Source organism: Aedes albopictus, chromosome 2 (assembly GCF_035046485.1).
Source record: "Aedes albopictus strain Foshan chromosome 2, AalbF5, whole genome shotgun sequence".
NCBI classification, from domain to species: domain Eukaryota; kingdom Metazoa; phylum Arthropoda; class Insecta; order Diptera; family Culicidae; genus Aedes; species Aedes albopictus.
Genome location: NC_085137.1, coordinates 349,153,922 through 349,161,894, shown reverse-complemented (window position 1 = coordinate 349,161,894; position 7,973 = coordinate 349,153,922). Strand labels below are relative to the sequence as shown.

At 38.2% G+C, this 7,973-nt stretch overlaps 1 protein-coding gene across 3 annotated transcripts in view; it reads right to left on the bottom strand.

Moving 5' to 3' along the window:
• LOC109430795 (G-protein coupled receptor dmsr-1) overlaps positions 1 to 7,973 on the bottom strand; it is a 505,508-nt gene that overhangs the window by 146,475 nt on the left and 351,060 nt on the right. The window lies entirely within an intron of this gene.

Genomic DNA, 7,973 nt, shown 5'->3' with positions numbered 1-7,973 from the left:
GAGTTTTCAACAGCAGATTTAACTCGGTACACTCGGTAATCAATATTTACCGTTCATCAGTAACGATATATACCGTTCATCTGTAATTTTTGACAGTTCATTTGCAGAACTCGTTAACTTATACCGCATTTAGTTCACTACTGGACTGCGAACTGCGACTTTATAATTGCGAAAACGTAAATAAATGTGCGCGATTGCATCAAATCAGGTTGATGTCTTCGGCGCACTATTTCTTCAATCTATGGAGAACAAGTGCTCTGAAGACACCGAGTTGATTTGATGCAATCGCGCACTTTTATTAGCGTTTTCGCACTCGTGAAAACTAGTGCGATAGTCCAGTGGTGAACTAAATGCTCTATATTTACAGAGTATTCAGCAAAAGGGATAACCGAGCGTACCGAGTTAAATCTGCTGTTGAGAACTCAGTAAAAAGATGGGGGAAATACCGAGCTGATCTTAGTGTGCACACCTTCAAAGTGTGATTGCAGCGCAGGGACACGTCGGATCGAGTTAAGGTCTTCGGTGCACTTATTCCTTGTAAATAGAGGAACAAGACGTCGAGACGATCCGAGGCAAATGTGCACTTTTATCACACTTTTTAGGCGTACCAAAAAAAGTGTGATAGTCCAATTTGGGATGTAGTCTGCAATAAATAATTTTGTATTTATGATCGATTTTTGATTCTCTGGTGGATTTTTTTATATTCGTATCCATCAGTGAAAGCTTGCACAGTGACGTCAGCAATATCCTCTTTCTCTTTCATTTCTTCGGCGTCGGTAGTGCCAGACTAGTGGAAGACCTAGGGGCAAGACACTGTGCAAACGAGAGCAACTCTGATGAATTCTGAGTTACTCTTTTTATCGATGATCGACGAAATTTGTTGAAAGACATCCCCAAAAATGCAATTTTCATTCAGCACACGCAACACTTTGCAGTTTGACATTGGTGCCAGATCGCACTTTGACATAAATGGGAGAAATTCTGAGGAGCTGTGAGGAATTCTGAAAAACATTTCGAGCACAGATTTTCTCTCGTTAGATCTGTCCTGCCCCTAGTGGAAGACACTGTGCAAACGAGAGCAACTCTGAGAAATTCTGCACGGAGAAAAATTGATATACTTTTTAGTTTACAGTGCCGATAGTCTATTTTACGAAACGACAACAGTGTTGAAATTTAATAACACTCACGGGCTTGGGCGCAACCTCCTGTCAAATTTTCATTCATGAAATGAGCGATCAGCTGATCCGAAACGTCTCGTAAAATGGCTTATTCGTTCGTTGGAGGCTCGTAAGATGGGTTGTCTCGATGGTTGAATGTTCATTGGTTGGGGCTACTTGAGTAGCCGTTACAAAGTAGCCGTTTTCATATAAAAATCAACTTGATTGTCAAAAAATGAATGTCGCTGAATAGCTAGTGACAACGAGGAATAGCGCATACAATAAAAATGTTTAAAAATATTTTTAAGTTACTCTTTTTATAAAACGGCTACTTTGGAGCCCATACTGAAGCGACCGGTAGAATACAAGTAGCCGGTAAATCCACAATACTAAAAATCATTCAATACACACATTCAAAGATGATTCCTCATTCAATCGTGTGCTCAATCCATCATTCCTAAAAAACGTTATCGAATGATTCTCCGCCTAGTTCTCCGCGCATTTTTTGTCGGATTTTTGTTCGACTTCTGTATTATTATTTCCTGCAAGTTGTCTGACAAATTTGAACAGGCAGAATGTGCATATGAGCATAATTCGAAAACAAGCTGAATGTATTCCATCACAGCCCCATACCAAAAATCATTATATTTTAGTTTGGCTTTTCATTTTGTTGTTGATGCCTAGGGGCAGGACAGATCTAACGAGAGAAAATCTGTGCTCGAAATGTTTTTCAGAATTCCTCACAGCTCCTCAGAATTTCTCCCATTTATGTCAAAGTGCGATCTGGCACCAATGTCAAACTGCAAAGTGTTGCGTGTGCTGAATGAAAATTGCATTTTTGGGGATGTCTTTCAACAAATTTCGTCGATCATCGATAAAAAGAGTAACTCAGAATTCATCAGAGTTGCTCTCGTTTGCACAGTGTCTTGCCCCTAGGTTGATGCACACGCTGGCGACCACTTCGCCTGAAATTGTCTAAGTTGAAAAAAAAATATTGCGGTCTGATTCCAGTGAATTGAGAAATGTGCCCAAGCAGTCACGGACAGAAATGTTGCCTGATTGATATAACCTTCTCCATAGTTCTCTCAAGCCTATAAGATATTCTTGGCATAATTGCTTCATATGGTTGATTCACAATGTTTTGATGTCTACATCAAGCATATGTTTCGTTTAAATGAACATCATTGAGCATCAACCATCAAATGTTTTTACTAAGCATATATGTCATTACATGAAGCCTTGCTTGAACCCGTGTTGGCCAGGCCTCCTGAGGCTCAGTCATAATTCATCATGGCCGCGGTATAGTTCATTGACGACGACGATATTGTCGCCGCGTTTTGATGTTAAGTAATTATTATCGTTATTATCGTTAGGTACCGTGTCGGGATTGTGTGAATCGTTTCTATCGGGAGAAATTAAAATGTAACTCCGCAGAATTCGCCACTTCAGCTTCAGCTTGTATACAGCTCAAAGCCAGCCGCCACGAAATCCTGATGGAACAGCCCGGTTCGAACCGAGGAAGACTTGATTAGTGATATACTGTGAGCGAAAATTTCCGCCGGCTCCGAGCTGGGCGCCCAGCTCAAGAAGACCATCGACAAGGGAGAACTGGTGTCCGATATTCCAATCTACAAAAAGTGGAGTTCAAAAATGGATTCCTCCAGGACGATTCCCCCGGACATGTCAAGAAACTGGGTGACTTGCTTTTATCATTCGATCCATCAAGCCACCGGCCGGGATTGTTCGAAACGACGACGGACGACGTGACGGAAGAGTCCTTGATGCGCCGAAGTGACGATGTCTTAGCACTGATGAAACCTGCCACAAGTAGACGAAAGCCCTGATCGACCGGTACGGCCTACGTGGACTGCACTTCCGGAATGATGCCGCAATTTAGGAAATAAAATTACCTTGTTAAGTGTTAAAATATGCTAAATTATTCGAACAAATCATCATTAAAAATTAAGAATATGCAAGGAAATAGTGTGCTAATTAAACGTTCCTATAATGGTCGCATTTTAGTGTAATTTGTTACAATTCGAACATATTGCACTGAAATACGACCATTATAGCACAGATAACAGACGTTTATGCTTATATTGGCAATGTGTGTAAAAATGCTCAACAGCCATTTCGTATGTAACGAGCAGCTGAAACTCATGTGGCAATCATTTAGAGATGGCGCAGTGATCGATAGTCAGTGATCGCTTTCAAGATTGCATGCACTACGCAATTTTACATTCAAGATTGTATTCGATCTTGAATGAAACTGGAACTTTGAACTATTCTTGCATTCAAGTTAGATGTAATGCCGCAATCAGTTGAGTAGATGGCGGTAGTGAGCCAACGTATATCGATTTGAACATTTACACAGGATTCTGCGAAAAATTTGTACTAGCATAAACATCTGTTATCTGTGATTATAGCAATGTTTGTCCAAATTTTAAAGCTTTTAATGATTCTAGATATACAACATAACCTCATTTGAATGAATTTTAAGTTAAGCATAAGCATGCTTGAATCTACCATGGGTATAAATGAGCTGTCAAATCACCAACAATAAGTATTGTTGATGTAAGCAAAATATGGTTGAAGCAAGCATATGTTTTTGATCTAATCAATTCATCCATTTAGGTCATTTCAAGCTTCTGTTATGCTTCATCCTATTGTATTATGCGTAATACAATCTCAAAGGGGTTTATATAAAAGTCAGTGCACAAATATGCTTGTTTGCGACCATAATATGATTGATGTAACTTTATTTTTTTCTCCGTGGTGATCGATTAAGTGGTAGTTATAAAATGTTTTAATAGTGTATGTTTTGTATGTGTTTTTTTTTAACAAAGCGTATTTCCACGACTAAATTTTGTCTGTTACGATGTTAGAGCATACGTTTTTTTTAAGGATGCTTTTGCAGAAAATCCAGTCGGATGTTTATTAAGCATTTCTTTAAAAAATAGTTTATATATGCCTCTAGCGGGAGCAACTCAGAGATTCTGAGTTGCTCTTTTTATCGATGATCGACGAAATTTGTTGAAAGACATCCCTAAACTTGCACTTTTTTATTCAGCACATGCAACACTTTGCAGATTGACATTGGTGCCAGATCACACTTTGGCATAAATGGGAGAAATTCTGAGGAACTGCGAGGAAACCACACTTTGAACACAGATTTACTCTCGTTAGATCTGTCTTGCCCCTAGGTGCCAGATCACACTTTGGCATAAATGGGAGAAATTCTGAGGAATTGTGAGGAATTCTGAACAACACATCGAACACAGATTTTGCTCTGTCTTGCTCCTAGATACACTGAGACCAAAGTACTCTTTAAAGAGTAAAAAAATACCCTTTTCGAGAGTAACTAGGTGAACTCATAAAAAGAGTAAACGGCCTTTACTCTTTAAAGGGTAAACCGCTTGTACGTCAAATAAACGAGTGATTTTTACCCTTTTTCTGGAATGATCTGAAATTATGAAAAGAGTAAAATTTACGAATGCCTGGAGGAGTCTTCGAAGAATGCATTGGTGTTAAAGTTACGTTGCAATGAGCGAACGTCATTTGCTCGTTGCAATGCAAATATGTTGCAACCTAGGTTGCAACAAGAGAACGGCCGCTGTTCACGCAGAAAAATGGCGCTTGTTTAAAACAATAAAACGCATGGTTGATTTTCAAACTGAGAATTTACTTATTCCAAAGTTATATTTAATTGTTTTCATTTAGAGTTTAACGATAAAAACAACCGATTACCATCGTTTTATATAATGTTAAAAATTTCATTTGTTTCAACAGAATAAAAACCCATAAACATGGTCCGAAAGCACTCACACATCTATAAAATGCTTCTCGCCACAACGAAGAAGGTGCAGCAAATCCATCACGCCAACTTCTAAGTGCAGCTTTGGCCGTGATGGATAACGCGCAGATTCTCACGACAGCATCCACAAAAAGTTGATCGGTTTCACCTCTTTTGTCTTTTTTTTAGTCGTCCTCCTCCCCATCCGCTTACCGACGGTCTAAAAATAGATTTCCGAGCTGCCGTAGTTGCTACCGGCACCAACACAATCACATTCCGGATTTGTTGTGGCAAAAGTGCAGTCGTTTGAATCAATCCATTATTTCATGTTGAAAATACCATATCTCTGTTTGTTTTAACAAACTGCCAAAAATTTCGACAAATGAAAATATTTGTATTAACAAACAATAGAACAGTTCAGTTTAAACTAGAAATCAGTTTGTCGCTATAGTAAACTGAAAAATCGGTTGATTTGAACCTAGGGGCAGGACAGATCTAACGAGAGAAAATCTGTGCTCGAAATGTTTTTCAGAATTCCTCACAGCTCCTCAGAATTTCTCCCATTTATGTCAAAGTGCGATCTGGCACCAATGTCAAACTGCAAAGTGTTGCGTGTGCTGAATGAAAATTGCATTTTTGGGGATGTCTTTCAACAAATTTCGTCGATCATCGATAAAAAGAGTAACTCAGAATTCATCAGAGTTGCTCTCGTTTGCACAGTGTCTTGCCCCTAGATTTGAACTAGAATTTAGTTGTGTTTACAATTTATTTTTCTGCGTGTTGTAGATGGCTTCCTATGAAAATATAACGACTGGCCGTTGGTTTTTTTTGGCTATATCACCAAAACGGTAAGAGATTCTATTTTGGTGTCAAAGAACGAAAGGAAGAACATTAGTTTTTGCGCTTGGAAAAAGTTTGTTGAAAATAATCTATGATACAGACGGTACTTTTATCAGCATTTTTAGACGTTTTTTTTCTCTATGTTGAAAAATTTTCTGAGATTTTTTTTCTCGGTGTATTTTTTATTAGATTGCTAAGGTAATTTGGCGTCGATTTCACTAAAAAAGTTTTGTTCTATGAAGCATAGTTTTTGAGATATGATTTTTTGAAGTTTGGAGTGTTTTAGAAAATTTTGGAAAATAGTGAAATTGTATACATATAGCGTTTTCCTGGAAAATAGTCCTCTATGATTTTTTTTTTTGAATTCCATATATGATCATATATCCATGACCTCTAGCTCTGGTGAAATTTTCATTGCAATCGGAGACCCATCGGTCCAAACCTGTTCGGTAATAAAAAAATCCCCTATAAACATTTAGGTAGTTGTTGTCTTCATTTTCTAGTTTACTGCGTCATTTGCGAAGGTTCGCCATTTGCAAAATTCACTCCACCTCCGAATCGGAAAATTCAATCGTTGAAAGTTTAGGTAAATTGTGCTCAAATATCAATATGAATTCTGGAGCTCGATTTGAATAGGTCGTATGTGCTTTTGTCGATATAAAATTCGATCAGTTTATTTTAGTCATGGTAGCAATATGGCAGATGTTTTGCAAACTTTTAATGATGGAACAGAAAGCCTGTTTTGTGAGGATTCTGCTGTATGTATAAACTTTGCTCAATTTCAACGGTTTTCGCTGTAATAAGCGAATCCAACTGATCGAATTTTTAATCGACAAAAGCACATACGACCTATTCAAATCGAGCTCCAGAATTTAACATTCCGACTACATTCCGACACACCGCAGTGTGTCTTCGCCGTGCCAAATTCAACAACCTGAAGGGACTAGAGCTGGTCACAAACGAAAGTGGCGGAAAAGTTGTAAGTTTTGCCGGATGTTGCCAATCAGTGGAACAAAACTCCGGTACTCAAAATGGCATGGAAAACGTAAGTAGGCTGTTAAAGAAATTGAATTGGCTTTATTAAAGAGACTTTATAGCATTTACTAAAATTCTAGGTATTCCCAATTTGATCCTATGCCGAGCCAAGAAGCCCATTGCCCGGATCCCCCAGTGATTTCGGGCAGTCCAAAATGTGTAACATCTGCGACAGTCTTTTCTAAGTTGGGAGCAGAGACGTTCGGACCAGCTATATGACGATGCAACAGAACAAGAATTAGAATAGTTCTGTAGTGTGTATGTAGTTAGTATGTTGCATCTAATAAAAACATGATCAAATTCATGTGTTTTTGTTTAAAAGTATAAATAAATGGAAACTATTGCTGCCGATTTGCAACCATGCGTATAGTAAAAACATTATTTCCATGGTTGCATTTACTACGGTATTCATCAGTGCACAGAGGTAAAGATACCAAAAACATTTGGTGAAAATAACCATAAAAAGTAAACAAAAACGGACATGGTAAATTGAACCCTTATCATAGTAGTCTCAAAGAAAAAAATATTGTCTACGAAAATCAAGTAGTAAATATGTTTTAATTTGACCACAGACAAACAGACGTAACTCTTAGAGGAAATTCACCAATAACTTTTACCCGGTGTCTTTTTCATGAGCACACTACCACCTGTTGGTAGAACCGCGCGCGACACTGTCGGCCATGATGGATTTCGATTTGACGTTTGTCTGACACGCACACTACTACACAAATTGCCTGTAATTTTCGTTTGCATCATTAAGCAACGTGTACACTGGCAAACGTCAAAGCGATCGAACACTAGCGCATCTGGTGGAACGATCGCGCAAATCAAATGAAATTAGAATTGATCGTTAAATGCATATGCCAAGCCGTTTTGAAAAGTGTTACGTCTGTTTGTCTGTTTTTTGACCCTATGAAATGGTAAAAGTTACCATGCTCGTTTTCTCAGTGTACTACTGAATATTTGAATCAACCGTTAAAAATGTTATCGATGGAAGGCGATGTGAGTGTGACATCTGTTTCTCTGTGATATAATGTTTGCAGGAAGTCCTTGGCAAGAGACACATTGAAAACCAATAAAAAAAACAAGGCAAGATTTACAGTTTTCCAAAAATTGAAAAGTCCACACTGATAGATGAGCTAAGAAAT